Here is a 26,939-nt window from a genome sequence, read left to right as displayed (position 1 = left end):
TCCCGACCCAGGAATCAAACCCTCGTCTCCAGCAGTGCAGGCGGATTCTTTACCAACTGAGCTACACGGGAAGCCCATTAGTTTTCATATCTCCTATTTAAACAAACAAACCACTGAGCAAAGACCTGAAGGAGGTGAGGGAGGCCCTGCAGGGCTCTGGGGGAAATGGCCGATGCCAAGGCCCTGTGGCTGGAGGAGCAGAAGGTCATCGTGGTGGTGGGAGGGAAGGGTGTGGGAGGGGCGGGGTGCAGAGCTCATGGGGTCTTGTGCACCATCATGAGGACATTACTTTAACCCTGAGAAGGATAAGAAGCGTTAAAGACAGTCTTGGGATGGAACAAATAGGATGACTTGACTTATCCCTATACCTATGCCCTCTGAAAGCTTTTGCAACCAAACTCCCAAGTATGGAGTTGGAGTTATGGCTGACCCCTCGTGCAATAGTTCTCTGTCTATTTTAACTCTGGGATGTGCAGGGCTGGCTGCTGACATAGTTATGGATGATCAATTTCATAGTCATACCCAGGTATTAATAACCCCCTCTCCCTTACACTCTGCAATTTCATGAGGAAATAGTGTCACAGACGCTCTTAACTTTAAAAAATTACCGTGTGTAACATTAAAAAGGAAATGGAAGCCACTATAAAATCATAATTTATAGGCAGGACAGCAATTTGCCATCACAACTGTTGCTGGGGGCTCATTGTTTTCTGTGGAGCTCACTGTGGATGGAGCTCCTGGAAGTTAGCTGTCCAGAACGTTCACTGCATGAACACGAGGAAGCACAGTTGCTAGAGGGAGAAGCTTGACTTTGTTGTAAGTTTTGAAAAGTAGCAATAGTCTTCTTGGTCTTCCCTGGTGGCTCAGATGGTAAAGAAATCTACCTTTAATGCAGGAGACCTGGGTTCAATCCCTGGGTTGGGAAGATATCCTGGAGAAGGAAATGGCAACCCACTATAGTATTCTTGCCCAGGAAATCCCAAGGACAAAGGAGGCTAGCAGGCTACAGTCCAGGGGGTCCCAAAGAGCTGGACGTGACTGAGCGACTAACACACACATACACACACACACAATGGTCTTCTTGGGTTTTCCCAGGTGGCTCAGTGGTAAAGAATCTCCCTGCCAATGCAAGAGATGTGGGTTCGATCTCTGGGTCAGGAAGATACCTGGGAGAAGGAAATGGCAACTCACTCCAGTATTCTTGCCTGGAAAATCCCATGGACAGAGAAGCTGGGCGGGCCACAGTCCATGGGGTCACAAAGAGTCGGACACAAGTTAGTGACTAAGCAACAACATATGGTCTTCTTATAAGTGGCCTTGCTCCCTGGGATCCATTCTTCACACACAACCAAGGTGATTTTGTAGGAAACATCCTACCCAGTCACTGCCCTGCTGTGAACCTTCTATGGCCTCACCCTGCTCTTAGGATGGAGTCCAGACTCCTCTCTGAGACCTCTCCCACCCTGCCTGCCCATCTTTCCCTGCCCTGCTTCCTACTCCACACTTCCAGCAGAACTGTCAGATCCTTCAACTGGCTGAGCTTGGAAATTATTCTATCATATGTGTGAACTTCACCCGCGCATGCTTTGTTCACTGTTGTTACCCAGCATGTAGCACAGAGCCTGCATACAGCAGGTAATCATGAAATCTGATTGCAATTCATGAACAAACAGTACATGACTTGCATAAGAGCACCTCATGACTGATGACTCGTTGGGTCACAAGGCTGCCATCCAAGCTCTAGTGGTTTGTGTGTGTGACTTTTTATACACTCTGTTCTCGGGATTTTTTTTTTTTTAACTCCACAAGATTGTTTCTGCTTCCTCGGAACCCTTTCTGCATTAAAAAAAATATTTATTTATTCATTTAGCACTGGGTCTTTGTTGCTGCTCTTGGGCTTTCTCTAGTTGCAGCAAGGGGAGGGGGCTACTCTCTTGTGGTGCGGGGGCCTCTCATTGCTGTGGCTTCTCCTTGCGGTGACTTCTCTTGTCGCAGAGCACAGGCCCTAGAGCACAGGCTCAGTAGTTGCAGTGCACAGGCTGAGTTGCCCCTAGGCACGTGAAATCTTCCCGGACCAGGGATCGAACTTGTGTCCCCTGCACTGGCAGGTGAATTGTCATCCACTGGACCACCAGGGATGGACTCTGAGTTTGAGCAAGGTCTGGGAGTTGGTGATGGACAGGGAAGCCTGGCGTACTGCAGTTCATGGGGTTGCAAAGAGTGGGACACCACTGAGCGACTGAACTGACTGACTGGGCCAGCAGGGAAGCTCCCCTCCTTGTTGTTTTACTGGAACCTCCGTTGAGACTCTTCTCGTTTTCTACTACTACCTCTTTCCACTTATGTAGACAGGTGTCATCTCCCCCGGGGGGCGGGGAGGTGAGGGGAGGGTGCAGCCTGGCTACTCATCTCTGAGTCAGGTTCTTCTCCCCAGCACCCACCCAGGTCTTGAATGTGGGACTGAGAAAAATACATATTTGTTAAAGGAAGTCGTTTAAAACCCACGAATGAGCCAGAACTCTGGCTTCTCCTTCACTTGCACACCCTGTGAGCGCTGACCGAGTGTTAGGAACGAGTGTTAGGAACGTATCGGGGGCGTTTGTTCGGAAAATCCGTCTCCCGCAGGCCCCACGCAGAAGCCGCAGTCACAGCCTGCTGCCCGGCCTGCCGCTCGGCCCGATTCCCTGCGGTGTCCGGCGTGGCGAGGCCCGCGGGGCCGGCGCTGGCAGACGCCGGCTTTGTCATTGCTCTCCCGCCGGCGGTAACAGTCCATCAGGGATCGAGAGGGAAACAGGACTGTCGCCTCCGGGCCTCCCGCTCACCCCCGACCCTCGGCTGCTTGCGGAGACAAGGCTGATTCATTTCCTGGATTGACCGTCGCTGCTGGGAGGGAAGGCGCTGTGTAGAGAGGAGGCGGTCGGGGCTAAGGCCGGAGCCTCAGGCGGTAGAAGGTGGGCGGATGCAGGTGGCGGGGATGGATTGAAGGGTAACGCTCTTGAAGGCAAACAGAACCCTGCCCCGAGACCTTCTCTCCTGCCCGGGGCCTGGAAGGCAGGTTCCCTCCCGAAGAAGCTACAGGTACCACAGTTGCCAGGATACGGAGGAGGCCGCGGGAGGCCTGTCTTGCCCAGCTCCCCCCTACTCTTCCCTATCCCCCACCCTCCACCCTCCCACTCTTCCCCACCCCCTCACTCTTCCCCACCCTCCCACTCTTCCCCACCTCCCACCCCCCAACTCTTCCCCATCCCCGCCCCACCACCCATCCCCCCATCTATCCCCCCACCCCCACCCCACTCCCCTAGCCCGGTCCCCAAGACCATATTGGTCAGAACACTGCCTTGCTTTTCCGGGATGATGGATTGTGAAGTGCATACCTTGTCAGGAAGAGCGCCGGATTTCAGTTTCCTTTGGAAAATGTGTGCCTGTAAAAGCTGAAAAGAAGTTGGCTTTGGTCCAGCCATGGATGGAGGGTGAAGATGATTTGCAAACATTGGAAGAAATTCCAGCTACTCTGAAAACCCAATCTGGGCTCTGCTCCCTCTCCCACTCCGGCAGCCTCTCCTCCCAGCGGGGTGGATCGGGGATGTACCTGTGGTGGTTTTCTTTTCCTCTGGAGGAAGGGAATGGCTGGGGTGTGACATCTGTAGGTTGCCTCTGTGCCCCCAACCCCAGCCTCAGGGAGGGGGCTGGCTGGCATTTCTAAGTGGTGTGATTTAAAGGTACCCTTAGGCTAAGGAAGCCCCAAGTTCCACCATTAGAAAGCATTCCTTAAAAAAAAAAAAAAGTAGAAAGCATTCCTTAGATTCTTGAAAGGGCTTTCATCTCTCAAAGTCTTCTATTAATTGCATATGCTTAAGCCTTTCTAATAGGTCTCAAGTCATACAGATACAAGGAAGTAATTCTTATCTTGTGGGTTTAGCTGAGGATCAGGCTAAATCAAGGAGTGGAATTTAGGGCAGGGTCACAGAATGGGATGGAGAGGGGTGAGGTGAGGACAGAGGGGTAGGAAGGAAAAGTCACTTTGCTCTGGACAGTGACTGGGATCGAGGCCCCTAGGCATATGTGCGTCCTGGGATGTGGGTTTCAGGCAGTGTGCCCGTCACAGTGTAGAACTCGATAAATGATGTTGGACTGAAGGTGCAAGTAGGGGCCAGTGGTAGAGTTACTCGGATTCTGAACGCTCCTCGTACACAGGGCATCCAGGGGGTCGTGCGGTCAGCGCAGGAAACTACTCCTTGTTCCTCCACTAGACTTTGAAGAGCTGTCCAGAATAATGTAGTTCTGAATTATTATGTTAATCCACGCAGAGTCATGTAGCTCTCACTTTGCACACTTCATCTAAATGTGATCTTGATACTAAATAAATAATTTTCTAAAAAAAAAAAAAAAAAAGAAAGGCAAAGGAGAAAAGGAAAGATATACCCATGTGCATGCAGAGTTCCAAAGAATAGCAAGGAGAGATAAGAAAGCCCTCTTCAGCAATCAAAAAATAAATAAATAAATAAAATAAATGTGATCTTGAGGCCACCCTGAGAGGTGGGTGTTATTATGCCCACTTTCCAGATGAGAAAACAGAGGCTGCACAGTCAGTTAACTGGCTCAAGTCCCACAGCCAGGTTCCTGGCTCTTGTCTGTCTCCCAGCACCCTGTATATGCTCACAGGTTATGCATTGTCTTCATTTCATGTCCTGGTCATGCTGAAACCATTATTTTATATGCCTGTCTCCCCACTGATCTGCATCCCAAGGCCCAAAGCTGGACAGGGCAGAGGTCTTACCCCAGCATCACCAAAGACTGGTACGACTGCGGTGGTCCAGCCGCCAAGCTCCCTGCCAGTTTCTCGGTGATGCTCTTGAACTAGTTTCCCTGAGACACCTCCTTGACAGATCGAATGTCTCCCAGATAATTAGCGGTCAGAACGTGGCTCGTCTGATCACAGCTTGGTGGGCTCCGTAGGTGCAGTATCCAGGCTTAGTTGCTCCGCGGCGTGTGGAATCTTCCTCGACCAGGGATTGATCCCGTGTCCCCCACATTGGGAGCGTGGAGCCTTAACCGCTGGGCCACCAGGGAAGTCCCTGGAATGTGAATATTTCTGAACGGCATCTTCAGACTCGAATTTCTTTTCCAGCTGCTGGGGAGCCCTCCCTAAGGGCTTTGGGTAGGACAGTGTCATGACTGTAGAACATTCCCTCTGATAGGGTGAGGAAGGGGGTCTTCAGAGTGTCAGGGAGTGGAAACCAGTTAGGAAAACATCGCCCTCTCCAGGCAAGAATGGGTGAGGTCCTGATTAAGGGGATGGCGGACCTTTGATATTCCCGAGGGGACCAGCCACCGCGCTGAGGGAGTCACTCAGCTCAGCTCAGCCCATGCTCACAGCAGCCCCTCCAGGAATCACTACCCACGTTACCCACAAGGAAACCGAGTCTCATTGCAACCAGGAGGGGCGAGGAAGCCAGGCTGCTCTCTGTGGCATTGTCAGGGCACCCCTGTGGTCTGGGGTCTGGTCCTCAGCTTTCAGGCCCAGCAACTTGTTCTGGAGGCGCCACCCAAGGACAGCAGGTCTAGGAAGCAACTTCATGCTACCCCAGCCTACAGAAGCCTCGTGTGGACATTGGCCGGCCGACTTCGCAGGGAGGAGGAGGGCCCCTGCGGTCCTCTGGCGTCCTGCTATCTCATGCACTTGGGTTCTCTGGCCAGTGAATTCACCCCATGAAGAGAATCTAAGTGGCCAGTTGGTTAGAGCCACGTCTGGGGAGTGTGCAGTCAGGGAAACAGGGGTGAAATCATCCAGGAGAAGATGTCATCAAGACTGCAGGGAGGCCTGATGAGCTATTCACACGCCACAGCCAAGAGCATCACACTGGTTACAAATGGCTGGTTGAACAAGACAGGAATAGAAAACGGGTCTCATCGCCCGTGTCCACGCTGATCTGAGTGGTACCAGCTGCTTGGAATGCTGTGCTGAGCAGGAGCCTGGAGCCACTTTCGGGCTCATGGGAAAGTGTTTGTGATGGATTAGAAGCATCTTCCGGGCACCAGGTGGGGGAGGGTTAGGATACTGGTGGGAGGGTTATAGCAGCCATTTCTGGTCCCTGAATGTTTTGCTTTTTCTGCTCTTCCATCTTTTTCTTTCTTCTTCCATCGAGCTGTAATCAGATGAGCCATGTTCTGACTGCTGTTCATTTGAGAGACATGCAGTCTGTCAAGGAGATATCAGAAGTGAACCAGCCCTGTGCATTGGGTATGGATTTCACTGGTTACCTCTCAGAGAGTGAGATTATATCACATGTTCTATCTTCCTTGTCTCCCCTGGCTGTGACAGTCAGGTTCAGGGGTTAAATTCACGTGAGACAGCCAGCAAGTGGCAGGGTCCGTGCACAGATCTAGGCACAGAGCCCGCTGGCCCCCAGCCCTGAAGTGACGGCAGTGGGGGTCAGGTCATCACCAGCTGTGTGAGTTGCCACTCATCTCAGCTGTTTGAATGGAGATTTCCAACCCAATTTCCTCAACCAAGCTTTGGATAGAATCACCTTCCAACCTGGACTGTTGACCTCCAACCCCATCTCTCTGTATCCATTCAAAGCCACCCTCCTTTGGGAAGAAAAGGGTCCCATTGTCCCTCCTCTCCCCACCTCCCACATCACCCTCCCCCTGACCTGTCCCCTCCAGGCCATGGCTTCATCTACCAGGCGATTCTCTCTGCTTTCCTACGCCTCTGGCTCCAAATAGGTGCGGCATAAAAAAAAAAAAAAAGTGAATAGCAAGAGACTTCCCCGGGTGGTTCAGTGGTGAGAACCTTCCTTCCAATGCGATTCGATCCCTGTTCTGGGAACTAAGATTCCGCATGCTAGCAGGCAACTAAACCCTCGTGCCACAACGAAGACCCAGCACAGCCCCCCAGAATTTAAAAATAGCAATTGAACCCCAGCTCTGAGTGTGTGTGTGTGAAACTTACCAGTGTATCGAGTTTGTTGCATTGAATGACAAGTCAGCAGCACTGGTTTCCACTGCTGTCTTTTTTTCTTCTCCTTTATGACTCCCTCCCTCATTGAAACAGCCTTTTAGGAGAACTGCAGTCTTTCTCAGATTTGCTTAAGATGTATTTGCAGATGGAGTGACGAACTGACAAGCTGGGAGGTTTGGATTCTACATCTTCGTCTAAACTGTCTTCCTGTAGGTTTTTTGTTTTTTTTTTTTTCAAACACTTCATTTTGAAAGTTCTTGTTTCTCCATCTGAAGAATACACTTGGCACCGAGGACCATGAGGGAGCTTGGCATCAGGCGCTGTTTGTGTTCGCGGGTTGCTCTTTATGTCTCGGGCACAGAGTGATGTTCAAATAGATGCTCCGGGGTTAGGGTGCCTGTCCTAGCCCTTTCTCTCTACCCTGTTCATCCCAGTGTGGCCATTGGGAATTCTGACTCCAGATGCTGAATAAGTGGGATGTATTTAAAGCATGTAGTGCATGCGTCGGCCTTGTTTTTTTTTTTTTTTTAATTGAATTGTTGCTGATTTACAATGTTGTGTTAATTTCTGCTGCACAGCAAAGTGATTCCGTTACACATATGTATACTTTTTTTTTTTTTTTTGGCCATGCCATGCGGCATGTAGATTCTTAGTTCCCTGACCAGGGATCGAAGCCACACACCCTGCTTGGGGACTACAGAGAATCTTAACCACTGGACCACTTAGGAATTCCCTTTTTAAAATATTCTTCCCCACTGTGGTCTATCATAGGATACTGAATATAGCCCCTGTGCTATACAGTAGGTCCTCGTTTATCCATTCTATGTGCAACAGCTTACATCTGCTAACCCCAGCCTCCCCCTCCAGCCCTCACCCACCCATCCTCCCTGACAACTGCAAGTCTGTTCTCTATGTCGGTGAGTCCATTTCTGATTTGTAGAGTAGTTCATTTGTGCCGTGCTTTAGATTCCACATGCAAGTCAGATCACATGTCATTTGTCTTTCTCTTTCTGACCTACTTCACTTAGTGTGATAATCTCTGGGTCCATCTATGCTGCTGAGAATGGCATTATTTCATCATTTTATGGCTGAGAAGTATTCCATTGTGTATGTGTACACAGTGTATCCCACTGTGTATGTGTGTACAGTGTATCCCACTGTGTATGTGTACACAGTGTATCCCACTGTGTATGTGTACACAGTGTATCCCACTGTCTATGTGTACACAGTGTATCCCACTGTCTATGTGTACACAGTGTATCCCACTGTCTATGTGTACACAGTGTATCCCACTGTGTATGTGTGTACAGTGTATCCCACTGTGTATGTGTGTAAAGTGTATCCCACTGTCTATGTGTATACAGTGTATCCCACTGTGTATGTGTATACAGTGTATCCCACTGTGTATGTGTGTACAGTGTATCCCACTGTGTATGTGTGTAAAGTGTATCCCACTGTGTATGTGTATACAGTGTATCCCACTGTCTATGTGTACACAGTGTATCCCACTGTCTATGTGTACACAGTGTATCCCACTGTGTATGTGTATACAGTGTATCCCACTGTCTATGTGTACACAGTGTATCCCATTGTCTATGTGTACACAGTGTATCCCACTGTGTATGTGTACACAGTGTATCCCACTGTGTATGTGTATACAGTGTATCCCAATGTCTATGTGTATACAGTGTATCCCACTGTCTATGTGTATACAGTGTATCCCACTGTCTATGTGTACACAGTGTATCCCACTGTGTGTGTACACAGTGTATCCCACTGTGCATGTGTATACAGTGTATCCCATTGTCTATGTGTACACAGTGTATCCCACTGTGTATGTGTATACAGTGTATCCCACTGTGTATGTGTATACAGTGTATCCCACTGTGTATGTGTATACAGTGTATCCCACTGTCTATGTGTACACAGTGTATCCCACTGTCTATGTGTACACAGTGTATCCCACTGTGTATGTGTATACAGTGTATCCCAATGTCTATGTGTATACAGTATATCCCACTGTCTATGTGTATACAGTGTATCCCACTGTCTATGTGTACACAGTGTATCCCACAGTGTGTGTACAGTGTATCCCACTGTGCATGTGTATACAGTGTATCCCATTGTCTATGTGTACACAGTGTATCCCACTGTGTATGTGTATACAGTGTATCCCACTGTGTATGTGTACACAGTGTATCCCACTGTCTATGTGTACACAGTGTATCCCACTGTGTATGTGTACACAGTGTATCCCATTGTCTATGTGTACACAGTGTATCCCACTGTGTATGTGTATGCAGTGTATCCCATTATCTATGTGTACACAGTGTATCCCACTATGAATGTGTATACAATGTATCCCACTGTGCATGTGTGTACAGTGTATCCCACTGTCTATGTGTACACAGTGTATCCCACTGTCTATGTGTATACAGTGTATCCCACTGTCTATGTGTATACAGTGTATCCCACTGTCTATGTGTATACTGTGTATCCCATTGTCTATGTGTACACAGTGTATCCCATTGTGTATATGCACCGCATCTTCTTTATCCATTCATGTCAGTGGACTCTTAGGTTGTTTCCACGTCTTCAGCCTTAACTTGTTAATTGAAGCTCTTTCCTTGGTTTGTTGGTGTCTAGTTTTGTTTGTGTAACAATGCACGTGTCTCCTGCTTAGAGCAATTGCTGGTGGCTGGGCTGGGAGTCTGTCTCTGGGGTCCCCCACGATCCAGTTGATCCCCTCCTGAGGCAGCTCTGCCAGGGCCCCAGGTGACCTTCCAGGAGACTTCCTTCCATCCTGCCCTTCCCACATGGAGACCTTCCTCCGAAACCTCCTCCCTCCCTCATCCCCAGCCAGCCCTGCCCCCTACTCCTGTTCCTTCAGAGTCTTATTCTGGAGCATCACTCACTCAAGCTGGTGAGTTATTCCTGAGCTCCCGAGATGGGCAAGCTCCTGCAGAAGTGAAGCCTGGGGTGGTGTGTACAGAAACCTCGCGATCCCAAAGGCGGGAGGAATTTGCCACAAGGAATAAAAGGCTTTGGAAATTCCCAAGAGAGAAAATCCTGCAAGCAGAGGAAACTGAGGGGAATTCCATGGAGATAGGGCCTCCAAGGTGGCTGTCAGGGAGAGGTTTAGTGCAAGGAGCTGAGGATGGAGGCAGAGGAGAGCATGGAAGGGCATCCCGGAGGAAGAGAACGGTGAGATGACAGCCCTGATTAGGCAGCATGTCATCAGTCAGTTCAGGGCAGGAGAGGAAGGGAGGGGTGAGGTCAGGCTAGACACGCAGCTGAAAGGGGGACCAAGAAGGGCTTGGGGATGACCTGCCAGGGTGTTCAAAGGACCTGGAAAGCAGTGAGCCAGGAAGGTTCAGGAAACTGACTCTTGCACCAGCCGGTAAGTTTCACAGGAGGGAATCTGGAGGTGGAGGCACCTGGGAGGTGGCTGCTGAGTTGTCCAGGTAAGAAATGATACAGCCCTGATTCGAGACGTGAAATGGAAAGCAGTGGATGCGTGCGATGATGGGAACTGAGGGCAGGAACTGTCACTGACACTTCCTGAGCCCCTATGTGGGCTGTGCTCTCGGGACTAGACAGGATCCCGGTCCTGGCCCGCAGGACTGCCTTACATGTAATGCTGAGGACACGGAGGCACAGAGAGGTCAAAAGGCTCACAGCTGTGATAGCAAGTGTGCCGTGGAACTGGAATAAGCAGCCAGGATAGCTGGCCCCAGTGCCTGGCTTCTGAGCCAGTGGCTTTTCCTGCTTTCATGAGAGCAGCCGAAGCAGGAGGCTTGGGAGGCACGGCAGGGGTGGGCGGGGGTGCTGGCATTTCTCCTGCTGGGTCCTGTGGCAGGATTTCCTTTGGAACTCCTGAGCCCACCAGCCAAACCTTTGACCCCAGGGTGCTGGGGTAGCCCTGTGACAGGGTCGTGTTGGCCCAACTTTCGAACCCTTCCCACCACCCCTACTTCTCATCCCTTCAGTGGAGCCTTACTGGTTTTCCTGTACGCAGGGGTCTCCCCCCATAAACCAAAGCAGAAGCACCTCAGGAAGCGTGTCCCCATCTGAACTCAAAGCACAAATGCATGGCAGAATGTTTACTTAATTTGCAAATCTTCACCACGGGGTTTCTCTAAGTAACTAGCTCCCAAGCGCATAGGGAAATTATTATATATGAAAACTTTTGCAGAAGGCAAAAAAAAAAAAAAAGCTTTAACAGAATGGATTCAGATGTACTGTACATGCTGAAGGTATCTAAAAATGCTTCCAATTTTCTCCTTGCCTTTCATACTTGTCCGTGAATTTAATTGCAAACATCAATCATCTAAAAGAGTGTCTGTGTGTAGATGGTAGCCTTGAATTGTTTCACAGGTCTACTTGAAGAAATGAAAATATGTGTGTAGATGGTAGCCTTGAATTTTTTAACAGGTCTAACTGAAGAAATGAAAATATAGTAAAGTTCACACATCCCAAACAGGACAATTATGGAATTGATTCTGTACATTCCCAAAGGATGTTTTGTTTTAGGAAGGAATCCAATAAATACAGTTTGCTATTGCATCAAAAGTGAAAGTGGAAGTCGCTCAGTCGCATCCGACTCTTTGCAACCCCATGGACTATACAGTCCATGGAATTCTCCTGGCCAGACTACTGGAGTGGGTAGCCTTTCCCTTCTCTAGGGGATCTTCCCAACCCAGTGATCAAACCCAGGTCTCCCACATTGCAGGCAGATTCTTTACCAGCTGAGCCACAAGGGAAGCCCAAGAATACTGGAATGGGTAGCCTATCCCTTCTCCAGGAGATCTTCCCAACCCAGGAATTGAACCCAGGTGCTGTGTTCGGACTATTTCTTTGTTAGGGGGTTGACTTGTCTAAATACCAGTCTAATTTCCTTCTCCCACTGGGTCTGTGGGCCTCAACACTCACATGGCTGGTTTCATAGCTCTCTGTGGAAATGAGAAAACCATTCCATCAGGGGAAATGGATTTGGAATGATCAGAGGAGCTTTTTCTGGTGTGGCTGTTTTTGGAATGCCTCTACCCCTGAGTATATATGGTGGCTAAGAATCTTAGGACTTTCTGATCCACTGATGTCTAAGGATCAAGTCCATGAAATCCTTGAAATTGTGAGCAGGATGGAATTCTCTCATCTACTTGGGGATCCAGACTGACATCTTATTGATTTAGATTTGCATGGGTGATTAAAGATAGAGAGGTCGTAATTCCAAGTGTAAAAATTAATGGCTGCAATGTGCTATCTCTTGATTCAAATAAACTGCTTAGACCTTGATTCACTAAGTATCTGAGACCACCGCTTGAGAGATGGTTCTCAGCAGGAAACACCTCCCCTACACAGGCGTTAGGAAATTCCCAAGTGAGGGGCATACAGATATTTAGGGACAGGCCTGCAGAACGCAGAAGTGACTCATTCCAGTGCTGCTTCCGCTGGGAAATAAGATCTTATTTCGCGGAGGTGGAGACTGGAATGGTTGGGTGACTTGCTTGCTGGCAAACAGATCAAAGGAGACTTGCAGTGGGTGATATGAGGAAGCCCAGAGGATGGCAGCTGTTTGCTCTCCCAGTTGAAATACCCACGCAGGGAACGCCAGGCACATCCTCATTGACACAGATGGGCATTTCTAGTACATCCCCTACTTTTTTTCTGGCCCTGTATTTAACCTTGAGAGAGTGCACGTTTCCTGTAACAGCCCTCCAGGAAATATTCTGTCTTCCATCAGGCAGCCGCCTAGAACTGGGGTGGGCTGGGGGCTGCCCTCCTATATGGGAGGAGGGCAAGGCAGGCTCACCCCTGTGCTGCAGGGCTCCTGGCCCCCTTTGGCTGGTCCCTGGCAGAAGAAGCTGGTGTCTGGCATCTGAAAGGTCCGGCATCCTTCTCTAAACCAAGGACTCAGCATACAGCCCGAGCTCCTGCTCTTGTACCAGTCATTTAAACCCCCAGTGATTTGCATTCTTGGGTTTCTTAGCACTGTTCCCCATTTGGCCAAAGATGTTCTGACCACTCTGCCTTTGACCTTCACGAGGTGGGGCCGGCCCCAGATGCCTCATGCAAGCCAGGTGGTAACAGCCACGGACCGGCCCCCGCAGCCCCTACTGAATTTGTTCCGTGCCCCCAGCACTTGCTCTCACCTCCCGAGCCCTGGGCTCTGGGATGGGACCTGAACTTGACCTTCTGGACCTTGGCAACCTTTTGCCTCCCTTCCCCCACTCCCTTCTCCTGGTTCCCAAGCACGCCCCGCACCCAGGAAGGGGAGGGAGAAGGGGCCTTCTGAGCAGACCCCAGGGGTGTGGACCATGCTGGACCAGAAGGTGGAGACTTGGCTTCTGGTCTGGTAAATACTACCGCTATGACCTGTGACCTTGAGCCGGTCACTCCATCTTTCCAGACTTGAAGATGAAGGGGTGGTTTCTGGATCCCCAAATCCATGCCTTTCCAGTTCATCCAGGGCGTGCAGCTCTCTCTGAGTTGTGTTTTGGTTTCCACTCTGGCTGGGGTTAGGAATGATTGCACATTGATCCCTTGGCAGAAGGCAACAGCAGAGTGTGCGGTGGGAATAAAATGAGGGCGGGGAAGGACGGTGATGAGAGCGGAGCCTGAACACCAGGGCCGGGGAGCCTGGAAGGTGGTCTTGCCAGCTCCCTCTGTGCTGGCATCCCTGGGGTGTGGTCTCCAAGCAGAAGGCAGGTGACATCACTGTTGCTAGGGGCTGGGACCCTGTGGTACCCGGCCTGAAAGGCATCTCTCGGATCACACGGAAGTTATGGGAATTGCACAACAGTTAGGAAGGGCCCAGGGCAGGGTGTCCTGGCTGTGCATTCGGGATGGTCCGAAGCTGGCTGAGGGCTGGGATGGTGGAGGTGGTTGAGGAGGCTGGAGGGCAAGGGGCATCCCGCTCCCCATTGTGATTTCCAACCGCCTGTCTTCTCCTCTCCCAAGTCTTCCAAATGGAGTCCCCAGTTAAAACACAAAAGGAGGACTCTTTTCCCAGAGAGGGAGACTTTCCCACAAATGTAGAAGCACAGGGCACAGACATTTCTCTGTAGCATCGCTGGTAAGGGATTTCACCCGTTTCCCAGCGAGGCATGGGGAGAAGTTAAATGTCGAAACCTCTTCTGGTTTTCTGTGTGTGCGTGGTGTGGCCTCTCCCCACCCCCACCAGCTTGCGCCCTCTGGAAGTGACCTCTCTGGCCAAACTGTAACACACCTGGCCACAGAAACGATGGGAGAAACAGCGGTGAACCCAGCGGTCCTCTGCCCTCCTCAGCATCCTGCCCACACCCAGCCCCAGACTCGATGCCCTCTGACCCACTGTTTATCTCTGTGTCTGATGTTGCCCTGACAGTGACGAGCCACACACTCATACACACACACGCACACACATGCTTGCATGTACACGCATGCACACAGACGCACACACATAATCCCTGAACAAGTACTGTAGCCCCGAGGCCTTGGAGTCCAGGAAAACCAGCTCCTGTGGCCCCAGGAACATCAACCACGTGGGTGGGAAGAATCTAGTAAGAGGTAGGCGTCTGCTCCCCAGCACCCCCTGGGGGGGAGGGGCGGGAGTTGGGTGTAGAAGGATGAGTCATCCTTCCCGAGGAGGAGAAGAAGCTGGATGCTCTAATAATGAGTCACGCAGGTTAACTCAACAAACTCCTACGGGCACTTGAAAAATGCTCCTGCTATTTATGAATCCAGAGTCCAAGAGGAAGTCATGAAAGATATTGGCTCCAACTGAAGAGGAGGTGAACCGGGACCTCTGATCTGGCCTGATTAGCCAGCTGGGCTCCAGGTGAGGACCCGGGAGGGCCTGGGAAGAGGCTGCGAAGGTCCGTGGCTTCAGCCTCCCTGGTCAGCCCCTGGACAGGGTCTGCTGCAGCATGCTAAGTCCCTTCAGTCGTGGCTGACTCTTTGGGACCCCATGGGCTGTAGCCCACCAGGCTCCTCTGTCCATGGGATTCTCTGGGCAAGCACACTGGAGTGGGCTGCCATGCCCTCCTCCAAGGGATCTTCCCGACACAGGGATCAAACCCATGTCTCTAAAATCTCCTGCATTAGCAGACTGGTTCTTTACTACTAGCGCCACCTGGGAAGTCCATTATAGAGGCCAGGTTGGTGGAAAGGGATATTTGCTTTATTTTGGATGCCGGCAATGTGGGGAGGGTGGACTCCCGTCCAAAAAGCGACTCCCCCTCCCAACTAACAATCACTAGGCAAGGGCTTTTATAGATGGAGGGAGGGGGCTACATGCAGAAACAGCACAGTCAGCTCTGACAGTCATCTTCAAACTGGTCCTCAGTGGTCCGACCAGCATCACCTTGATTGTTTTAAGTACAGTTACTCTTCAGTTCCAGAGTCTGTCTGTTTCCATTTCTCAAGGTCAGTTCTTGGAATTGTGGCAGCTTATGTCATGGGCACAATCTGGTCGTCATGCAGTTAACCTCTTGCACCTGGGGTTTCAGTATCTATTAGACAGCTCACAGGATATGGCTCAGAATATTATCTACAGCCCTTGAGAAGGAACTAAAGGTCCTTGGCTGTGCCCAGTGACTACGTTATTATTTGGTCTCCTTTGGCTGCTCTCCTGTTTCCGCATGTTCTCACTTCTCTGATTAAGCTTATTCTTTGGCTAACATTTTTCAACCGACAAAAGCCAGGCAGTGACATGGGGGTGAGGACCGCAGGGTCCTGCTGTGTTTTCGGTACATGTGTTTTATTGCCTTATCCCCTTCCCTGCCCCACCTGAAGGCAAGCTCTGTGAGAGCAGATGTCTGTCTGTCTGAGGACACTCTGGGTCCTAGACGCTTAATAGGCACACAGATATTTTTTAAAGAAAGAAGCAAATCTAACAACCATCATCTTATCTTCCTCTTGCATAACGTCTCTGTAAGGAATGGGAACTCCCTTCAGCCTCATGACGTTTAAACCTCTAAAGGCTGTACTATCGTTAGGAATAAATTATTCTTTGACGTAGTTTTCACCCCATTCCCTAGAGTAAGCATGCTTGTTTTGTTGACTAACATACATATTTTTAATCGACAAGTGTTTCTGGATCTCTACCTTCTGTTTATGAAGCGTGTATTCCCTTTATCTTCTAGAACTGAACACCTAGCAAACAGGGGGCTTCAGGTCAAATCGGTAGTGTTAAAATGGATCCCGGCGACTGCCTGAAAACTGGCAGCCTTTAAGGTTTGGTTCAAATCTCACTGCTGGATGAAAGAGTCCCCCGAGTGCCTTATTCCCCTCTGATCTCAACTCTTGATTTGAATTCCTGGTACTTCTTGATGGGACCTCTTACTGCCTTAAAAAAAAAAAAATTATCGGAGTAGAGTTCACTTACAGTGGTGTGTTAGTTTCGGGTGTACAGCAAAGTAAGTGATCCAGTTACACATACACATATGTTCATTCTTTTTCAGATTCTTTTCTCTCGTAGGTTATTACAGACTACAGAGTAGAGTTCCCAGTGCCACACAGCAGATCCTTGTCTGTTATCTGTCTTATATATAATGTGTGTGCATGTTCATCCCAAACTCCTGACTGATCCCTCCTCCCACATTCCCCCTCTGGTAACCATACGTTTACTTTCAGTATCTGTAAGTCTGTTTCTGTTCTTTAAATAAATTATTTCGTATCATTTTTAAATTGAATTCCACGTATGAGTGATTGCATGTGTTTGTCTTTCTCTGTCTGACTTATTGCACTTAATATGATCATCTCTAGGTCCATCCACGTTGTTGCGAATGGCATTATTTTGTTCTTTCTTATGACTGAGTAGCATTCCATTGCACATATGTACCACATCTTTTTTTTAATCCATTCTTCTGTTGAAGGACTTCCTCATTGCCTTTTAATCAGACACTCATGGGGTATCTCTTGAGCTGTTGTCTTACTGAATCTTTAGCCTGTGTATTGTTCTATGTATTTTCCATATAGCTATATCTTTCCCCTCTACTAGTTTGCAATCTTCCCAAGGTCAGGAACCATGGAAGATGCTTATCTGTGTCTTCTGTTGGGTTCTCAGATCGCACACAGCGATTCAGCAGTTCATACTTCAGAGTGGAAGAGGGAATGAAAGAGAGAAGCAGACCTGTTAGTACCACTAAGTCCTGTATGGATAATTTTTCTCTGCTACTCTCATCCTAGAAACACTCACAGAACTCCAGGTTGATGTGAATATTGACAAATGATTTTCTTTTGGAAATGCTGATTTGGCCTCTAGGTGTCTGATCTCAGAAGTCCTGGAAATGTGTCTCTGATGGCCAAGAACTAGCTCCGTGATTACAGACACGATAACACCTGTTTTAGTGATAAATGATTCATTGCCCATTTCTCTTTCTTTTTCTTATACTTAACATTTATTTAGGGGTTCAAGGTGCAGGGGGGTCACTAAGAAAGGCCATGTTGAAAAGTAACTAGGGAATGGCTATCAAGGGTGATTTTAGAGTAGAAATGAGGTCTTCATGAAGTTATAACATTTTGGAGATGGCAAGAGAATGAAAACATCTATAACATTTTATTTCTTTAAAAAAGATATGAAGTCAAGGTTTCAGAGAAGGACTGTCTAGTCAGCCTTCATCATTATCCAGATGAGAAATGTCCAAGTGAGAGACAGATCTCAGAATTCACCCTTGGTGGGGTGGGGCTTTCTGCAGATGAAGTCGGATAGAGAGAAATGTAGATTGGCCTGATGACTTAGAGCTTATTTCCTCACCTTTTTATTTAAATAATCATAAAAAGACTGATATAAATACTGTATGAAAAGATATTTGAAAGAGAAGCCAGCCGGAATTCACAAGAGGATTAAATAGAGAGATAATGGTCTCTATTCAATTATTAAGAGTACTATGATGAGCCCTATGTGACATATTCTGTGTAGCATCTGCCCTGTTGCCTTGGTAGTAAAGAGAAAATAGCACCGGGAAGGAGCAGGCAGTTGCCAAGGTGCTTTTCAGTGGTAACCGCTAAGAACCCTGTTGAAAGGAGCTTAAGAGCATCTTAAAGGACAGAGCCTGCCTTCCTGTTATCAAGTTGTGTAAAACAGCAACCTTCAGGGGCTGGTCGGAGGGCTGGGTGGTAGTTTAATTGGGTTTGATTGCCTTGAAATGTTTTGGCTCCAGGAAGAGAGAGAGGAAACCCTTTTGGTCAGCATTTGGCTGTCAGGGCCTGAATGGAAGGGGTGAGAATCCCCTGCGGGTTCCACCGCAGAGGATCCCCAAAGGCTGCACTGCCTTGGGCTGAGCACGCAGGGCAGCCGGGGAGGCTTAGCACTTGCTGCCTGGACCTCCCTTCGCCTGGTTTGGAAGGGGGTGTCCCTGAAGTCACAGTGATGATTCCAGAGAACTCAACTGGGGAGCCTGGGATTAAAGTCAACCTTATTGTTTCAAGTCTGTGCGTTTCCCCAACCCTCTGGGAAGGACAGTTTCAATCACCTCTTATTAAACCTTTAATATAATGAAACGGACTCATAGACACGAAGAACAAGATAGTGGTTAGCAGTGCAGGTAGGGGCTTATGAGATACAAACTCTATGTATAAAATAAATACATGGATATATTGTACAGCACAGGGAAATAGAGCCAATATTTCACAATGACTCTAAATGGACAATAATCTATGAAAATCTTGACTCACTGTGCTGTATATCTGAAACTAATATAATAACTCCACTATACTCAATGAAAAAATAAAACAAAAAAACTTTGGGGGCCTGGGTTCATAGAAACAGTGGTCTAACATTTCGGCCTTGAACTTGGAGCAGTAGCTAGGGTCTTTTCTGATTACAGAGAATGGCCACATTCATAGACAGGTCCTAGTTGCACTCAGATTTCCAGGATTGAACAATTCTTTCTGGAAAATTCTGAATTTGGTGTTTCTCACAAACCCTAAACACACCTTAGGCTCATTGAATCAAGCAAGACTCAGAGCAACTGCCTTCACTGTGCTCCACATACCACCCAGAGCTTCGGTGACTTTGGGTAAATTACTTAATGTCTTCATGCCTTAGCTTTGTCTTCTGTACAATGGGGACAATGATGGAAGCTACCTCATAGAGTGGTTGTTGAGGATAAAAGGTGTTAAGACAGGTAAAATGCTTGGAATAATGCCTGGCTTGTAAATTTCAGCTATCATTATTTTTGAATCATTTCTTTCTCCTGCCTTTTCATCTGTATCAAATTGTCATGACAGTGAAGTGTCATGGCCATGGAGCATGGAAGGGGTCACCCAGCATCACCTTCCCAAGCCCCAGTTCCTAGTGGATGTCTCCGCCAAGCAGGGAAAGCCTTGCTACCCAGGCTGGACAAACTCGGGGTGCACAGGCCACTCTGGAATCCTTCAGGCAAGTCTCCACGTAGCTGGCAATGGGCCACCCCCTCCTGGCTCTGTCTCTTTAGGGAGAACTGTTCAAATAAAGCCCAGCCATGCAGGGCTGTCAGAGCTGACACTTGACCATCCTTCAGAAACTCTGGTACGCCGGCTTTCATTACTGATAGACAAGCCCCTTGCGCTACTTGAAAGAAAACAAGGGTTTCTGTGTTGGCATGTGCACCTGTGAAGTGAGTGCGGTTGTGCAGTTTCTCCAGTGTGTCCACCGCTCCTTCTCACGCCCCCAGGCTGCAGGGCAGCTTCCTGACATGTGAGGAAGCACTGGGTGTAGTTTAGTCAACGGGGCCATCCGACAGCACGTGTGTTTTCAGAAACGTGTGCCATTCCCGCCCCAGGTCTGGGCTCTGCACTCAGCAGTCAGGCAACATGATCTGAATGTTCTCCACCTCACACCATGGAGAAAGTGAAGTGTGATGTTCTGACGTGGGCCAGTGCACTTGCTGATGGGGGGATGCTCTTGGAACGACACTGATGCCTCTCACGACATCTCACGCCCCCTCCCAGCCTCCACAGGGAGATGTGAACTGCTGCAGACCTGAGGAGGTGGAGTTGCTCTGTGGGGCCCGGACTGGCAATTTAGAGCTGATGGAGATTGTGGGGGAAGGGCTGGGAGCCACGGGCTGGGGTGGGGATCCTTGTCTGCAATGCAGCCCACCTAGGACCGTAACCTCCCCACCCAGAAAACCACAGTGGTCCCAAGGCTGTATCCACAGGCACCGTCGTGGCTTACGGGGAAATGAACAATTGGGTCAAAGAGCCCTGGACATCTGATTATTTTTTCACTGATGTGACATTTACAAATCTGAACTGATCAATTCAGATTCCAATTTGGCTAACGTTCCTGGAGCCTCTGGTGTGTGGGCAGAATCATGCTAACACTCACGTCTTGTTTTGACCCGGCCTGGCCAAAGCTCCCGTTTGGTTGCGACACGTGCTGTGAGCTGCTTCCATGCTGGGCACAGGGGTTCTGAGATGCACAGGAGAAGATGCCTCATTGCTTCTCTACCGCCCTGCCCGGTGGCCCCAGGGCTGCTCAGCAGAAGCACTTGCTTGTTCTCAAGGCAGTTCATCCTTTAGGAGTTCCAGGTCTATGTCTTACCCAAAAAGAGAAATGGATACTGACGCTGAAACTTGTTATTGAACATCAAACATTCTGTTCTCTTCATCTGGCTATTTGATGAGAAACTGATGTTGGCTTCTTACTATTGGGGAAATAATCTCGTCCCCTGCAGACTCACCCCTCGAGCCCCCTCCCCACCTTTTCTCCAGCACAGGGCAGGATTTCCAGGGTGGAGACTGGGCACAGAGACCCCTTCAGGGGTCAGGGTTTTTTTTTTTTGTTTCCTCCTGTTGGCAAGCTTGGCTGTGGGCTCGCAGGGCTAAGGGGCAGGGGGAGAGGGGGTTTCCAGTTCTGATCCGAAAACCAGAAGAGAGAGAGATGACTGATACATATAAAGGCAGGTTGATTTTTCACACTGAGCGGGGGTATATTCTTAAAATCTCAATACTGAAACACACACCCAGCAGGCAACTCAAGGCTTCATGGTGAGGGGGCAGCTTCCACAAGGTCAAGTCCCAGAGGGGCCTGTGATGGACAGTCGGCCTCCAGTTCCAGCATGGAGGGGAACCCTTGTGTGTAGGCGAAGGGAAAATCCTAGGTCAGCTGCGCCCTCCCTGCCTCCCTGCTGCGAGCTCGGCTTTAAGGCTGGCCCTCCCTGGAATCCGTGTAGCACCTTCTCGTAGGTTTAAAAATAGACTCCAGGCCTGCCAACCCTCTTAAAAGGAACATGATGAGCAGAGTGCCAGCATCGTGGGACCTGACACCTGGCTCCCATCAGCTCCCTAAATAGACCCCGGACTCCGGGTCCTGCAGCCACTGAACTGACTGCCGGGAACTCCCCACGCAAAGTTCAACAGGAAAGCAAGCCAGGCTCTCTTTCCCTCGCCTCTCTCGCTTTCCTCACTTCTGCAGGTCTGAATTTCTCGGTCCACTGGATTTCTCGGTTCATTCAACATGACAGCTGTACCATCTGTTCTGTGAAGTCCCTCCCTAATTAACCGGGGAGGGGGCCAGGGCGGGAGGGTGCAATGCTGTCCACAAGAGGGAAGACATTTCCCCCCGCAGCAGCAGCAACGCTCTAGACGGTTCGCAGAGTCCCGGGGTGGCTGACGGCTGCTCCAGGTGCAGATAAGCCAGCCTGCCTTTCTCAGTAAAGGGTGGAGCCCTGGCGCCCACCCTTATCGGCCTTGGACAGAGACTCGGGGCCGGGGCACCTCCCTGCGTGGGTGCAGGGCCCAGCAGATAGAAGAATAGTCGGGGGCAAAGCCAGCCTTGTCGGCAGGGGAGGAGCTGTGGCCCTGGGCCGGGCTCAGGAGCAGGGCTTCAGCTGTACGTGTACCCTGAGACCTGGTCCTCTGCTGCAGAGAAAATGGAAATGGAAAATGATGCAGCGAAAGAAAGCCCAGGAGGTGCAGCTGCTACAGCATCACAGCAGCGTGCTGGCGGTGCTGGGATCCTGTTCCCAGCCATGGCTGTTCTGACCTTGCAGAAGCAGTGACCAGGCCCTAATTTTCCAGTGTAGAAGCCAAATCAGTCATACCCCCTGTCTCAGGGTGGGAGGGGAGGAGGTCACCTTTGACCAAGGCTTTCATGAAGGAAGCTAGAGAGGAGGAGGAAAAAGAGCATCATTGCCATTCACTGAGGACCTACTTTGTGCCCGGGTGGTGCTGGGCATTTTTACATTATTCGCACAATACCTGGAGCAGGGGGCAGGGGAAGGTTATTTTCATTTCACTGATGAGGGTGCGAATGCTCAGAAAAGTTATTTCCCTTTATCAAAAGTACATGAGCCTGCTAACTTTGAGTATTTTAAAGCTTCCCAGAAAAGCAGATGATGATCGTGACATTGCCATTCCAGGAGGACCGAGCCTGACTTGATTGCAGAGGAGGATTAAAACTGGAGGGACAGGAGCCCCCTGAGTCCTCCAGTTCCCTGCAGGAGGAGAGGCGTGGTCACTGATCCAGGTGTGAGTTGCCAGGAGGGCCATCTCTGGAATCCCAGCTCTGACCTGAGTCTCAGCTTTGACATCCCTGGAGAGAGGAACCAGCTTGGGTCACGGCTGGCTCCTGCCGGAAGCCGCCTCTTCCTGTTCCCCCGAAAGGCTTCTGGGGAAGCAGTCATCCGAGGACCCCAAGCACCCGAGATCCTTTGCTTCAGGCTTCTGAGCAAAAGGAAGCATTCTCCCAGTTTGTGGATGGAGCTAAGGTTCACAGGGTATTCCGTGGCAGGGTGCCTGAGAGCCGTGTCCCTTTCTTCTCCCTGTGCCATCTCCGCCTGGCATAGGTGATGCGGCCTGGAGCACAGAACTCCACAACTCCTCCAGCACCTCATTAGGCTCATCTGTGAGGAACTGCAGAGACAGTTGGTAAAATATTCAGCACGACTGGGAAAAAACTGCACATGCCATGAACCCAGAAGATGGAACAAGTGATCCTTACCAAGCAGCCCTCATCTTTTCCTTAGCCCATCAATTCCTTTCTGCTCCTTTGCGTTGGCTGTTTGCTTTGATTTCAGTGACTTTCCTGGCAGATCTCCCAGGCACACTAAATACCTGTAATAAAAATGAATACGTAAACTCACTACCATGTGTAAAACAGATAGATAGTGGGAAATTGCTATATAGCACAGGGGGCTCAAGTCGGTGCTCTACGATGACCTAGAGGGGTGGGATGGGGTGGGGTGGGGGGAGGTCCAGGAGGGAGGGGAGATATAGGTATATATAAAACATATAGCTGATACACGTTGTTATAGAGCGGAAACTAACACAACATTGTAAAGCAATCATACTCCAATTTTTTTTTTTAAAGACACATTGAGAAGAGCAGCCTTCAGGCATGAAAATATACAGGAAATGGGCAAGCAGAAGTATGATTCCTTGTTGTCTAAGGGTGTGGGGTAATGGAAGGTTGAAGAGGGACAGTCCACAAAGAGGAAAAAATAAGGGCTTATGTTTCTGAATCCCAAGAGCCCAAAGAAACCCTTAAAAGTCATCAAGTTTATCCTGTGTTTCTATGTGCTATATCAAACAATGACTTATGTTTCTCTGCTACTCCAAAGACCGCCCGCCCCCCAGCAAGGATTCAGCTCTTTCTGAATAATGAATTCTATTATGTCACATCCCTTAGCACTGGAGAAAAATTTTCTGTCTGATCTAAACCTTCTTTGGATCAATTTAATCCCATGATTGACAGTTTCCTTATGACCCATGGAAATATTCATACATCGGTCAGCAAGCATTTATTTGGCACCACCACCCAGCTCTGTGTGGAGTGAGGGAGAGGGACTGGGCATACAGGACACATGGACCACACTGTCTCTACCTGTAGGAAGCTTATAGCTGAGTCATGGTGGCCACGGCAGCTGGGGAAATAGCGCCATATAATTTGTCCCACTCTGGGATCTGGGTTCTAGTGCTGGAGGGGGTTGCGTACATCTTAAGAGCCATCTTCTAGAGCCTTCTGCCTTTTTTTTTTTAAATTTTTTGGCCGTGTGGCCTGTGGGATCTTAGTTCCACGACCAGAGATGGAAGCAGTGCCCCCAGCATTGGAAGCACAGAGTCTGAGCCGCTGGACCGTCAGGGAAGCCCCGTGCCATCTCTTCCTTAGTGTCAGTCACCCCAGGTCCTTCATTGAGTAACGTGCCTGGAGTTGTTTCCTTCTCCTCTCGGGCTTTGTCTGACTCTGCGTATCTAAGTTGCAAAAACCTCAACCCTTCCAAGGTCAAAACCAACTTCAAGAATTCTTGGAAGTCCTGAGTCCTCAAAGTCCTCTGGTAATATCTCGGGCCCTTTCCCATTCTCAGCAGAACCATGGGTTGTATTCAGTTTCTGGTTCCACTGTCTTTTTTCTTTGTGATTTCACTGAATATATAACTCATAGCATTTATGCTGTAAAGAAGTCTGGGCTTCGAAGTTAGATTCCCTGGGTATCAGAATTGGTTTGGGAGTTTTTTGCTATTTAACTTCAAATATTTCACTTGAAGGATCTCAGTTTTTGTGCTCTGGGGAGGTATTGGGAGGTTGGCATTGACGCATATGCACTATTGATACTAAGTATACAGTAGAAGGGAGAAGGCGACGGCGCCCACTCCAGTGCTCTTGCCTGGAGAATCCCATGGACGGAGGAGCCTGGTAGGCTGCAGTCCATGGGGTTGCTAAGAGACACGACTGAGCGACTTCACTTTCATGCATTGGAGGAGGAAATGGCAACCCACTCCAGTGTTCTTGCCTGGAGAATCCCAGGGACGGGGGAGCCTGGTGGGCTGCCATCTATGGGGTCCCACAGAGTCGGACACGACTGAAGCGACTTGGCAGCAGCAGCAGCACACAATAGATAACTAATGAAAACATGCTGTTGCAGCACAGGGAACCCTACTAAATGCTCTGTGGTGAGCTGAAGGGGAAGGAAATTCAAAAGGGAGGAAATATACGTATATGTATGGCTGATTCATATTGGTGTACAGCAGAAATTAACAACATCATAAAACAACTCTACTCCAATAAAAATAATTTTTAGAAATAGATGTGCTGTCTAGAATAAAGCTCAGTAATAAGACGACAAACAACCCCGTTAAAAAAATGGGCAAAACATTTGAACAGACACATCACCGAAGAAGATAATGTGGATGGCAAGAAAGGCCCTGGAAAGATGTCTAGCATCATTAGTTATTGCTGCTGCTGCTGCCGCCAAGTCGCTTCAGTCATGTCCGACTCTGTGTGACCCCATAGATGGCAGCCCACCAGGCTCCCCCATCCCTGGGATTCTCCAGGCAAGAACACTGGAGTGGGTTGCCATTTCCTTCTCCAATGCATGAAAGTGAAAAGTGAAAGTGAAGTCGCTCAGTCGTTTCCGACTCCTAGCAACCTCATGGACTGCAGCCCACCAGGCTCCTCCGTCCATGGGATTTTCCAGGCAAGAGTATTAGTTAACAGGGAAATGCAAATTAAAACCACAGTGAAATACTACTACACATCTATTAGAAGGTCTAAATTGGGACTGACCATGCCAAGTTGGGGCTTCCATGTCCTAGCTAATGTAAATAGTGTTGCAATCAACATCGGGGTGGGCTTCCCTGGTGGCTCAGATGGTAAAGAATCCACCTGCCCATGCAGGAGACTTGGGTTTGATACCTGGGTCGGGAAGATCCCCTGGAGAAGGGAATGGCAACCCACTTCAGTATTCTTGCTTGGGAAAATCCCATGGACAGAGGAGCCTGGTGGGCTACAGTTCATGGGGTCACATATCAGACATTACCGAGTGACAACTAATACCAAGTATTACCAAGGATATGAACCAATGGGAGGGGCTACAAACAGGCAGGAGGAAACTGTTGGAGGTGATTTTGGAGGTTCCTTGTCTTGACTGTAGTGATGGTTTTATAAGCTTATGTATTTATAAAAACTTACCAAGTACATGTAAAATATGTAGTTTATAATGTGTCAATTATACTTCAATACAGCTGTTCAAAATGGTCTGTTTTTCAGTTCATTGTGTGAGTCAATTGTATTCGTGTTTTTGAAACGATTATAAGTACTGTTCTTCTTCCATTTGAGTAGGGCATTTCTCTCTCTCTAAATATTAATGTTGGAACAGTGCTTTGGAATCCCTTGAGATATTGCGCTGGGCTATGATCAGGGCTGTTCCAGTAACCATCATTTATTAATTGAAGCTCGCTGTGTAGAGGCTTTTAGCAAATCTGCGAGGCAGTTTTAAGGGGCACCAGAGCAAAAGACCTGTAAGAGAACGCGTGTTTTTAAAATGTGTGCATTTTTGTGCCTGAAGGAGGGCCTGTGGCGAATCCCCCTCTCCCAGGCACCTGTCTTTGGTACAGGGATGTGGCGTTTTCCACCTCTCAGAGGTTGCCTGTCCTCTGATGGTGATGAGGGTCTTGGGCCTGGAGAATTCTGATGCCCTGTCTTCAAATACCAGTGTTGTCACAGGAGTTCATTGCATTATACACGGCAAGTCACTCTTTTCTGGGATCTTCCTGTCCCTCTCTCTTGATCCTTATTTATCCCTTTTATTGGAGACCTTCCTCTAATTGTCGAATAGCTTTGAAGAGGACCTTACTTGTTTTTTTTAAATTGAAATATAGTTGATTTCCAATATTAGTGTTCAGTTTCAAGTGTACAGCATAGTGATTCAGAATGTTTACAGATTGTACTCCATTTGAAGTTATTATAAAATATTGGCTATAGTCCCTGTACTGTACATTACACCCTTATATCTTATTTATATAACACCCAGTGGATTCTATCTCTTCATTTTCTCCCCTATCCCCTATCTTCCCCCTCACCGACCTCTCTCCCCACTAGTATTCTGTATCTGTGAAGCTATTTCTCTTCTTTTATATTCATTTGTTTGTCTTATTATTTAGATTCCACATATAAGTGAAAATGCATGGTTATTTGTCTTTCTCTGTCTGACTTAATTTCACTAAGTGTAACACCTTCCAGGGCCATCCATGCTGTTGCCAGTGGCAAACTTTCATTCTTTTAATGGCTG

The 26,939-nt window shown here is 48.9% G+C and overlaps 1 protein-coding gene and 1 long non-coding RNA gene across 11 annotated transcripts in view; one reads left to right on the top strand and one right to left on the bottom strand.

The window, feature by feature from the left end:
* ANK1 (ankyrin 1) overlaps positions 1–26,939 on the top strand; it is a 241,341-nt gene that overhangs the window by 102,175 nt on the left and 112,227 nt on the right. The window lies entirely within an intron of this gene.
* On the bottom strand, positions 19,146–23,063 carry LOC113885032. Its single transcript, XR_003509107.1, has 2 exons — positions 22,875–23,063; positions 19,146–22,786 (listed from the first exon to the last, which is right to left on the bottom strand). It is a non-coding gene; the product is annotated as an uncharacterized LOC113885032 (long non-coding RNA).

The sequence above is a fragment of the Bos indicus x Bos taurus genome, chromosome 27 (genome assembly GCF_003369695.1).
Source record: "Bos indicus x Bos taurus breed Angus x Brahman F1 hybrid chromosome 27, Bos_hybrid_MaternalHap_v2.0, whole genome shotgun sequence".
NCBI classification, from domain to species: domain Eukaryota; kingdom Metazoa; phylum Chordata; class Mammalia; order Artiodactyla; family Bovidae; genus Bos; species Bos indicus x Bos taurus.
The sequence above is the reverse complement of the archived record's forward strand: the minus strand, read 5'-3'. Positions and strand labels throughout refer to the sequence as shown.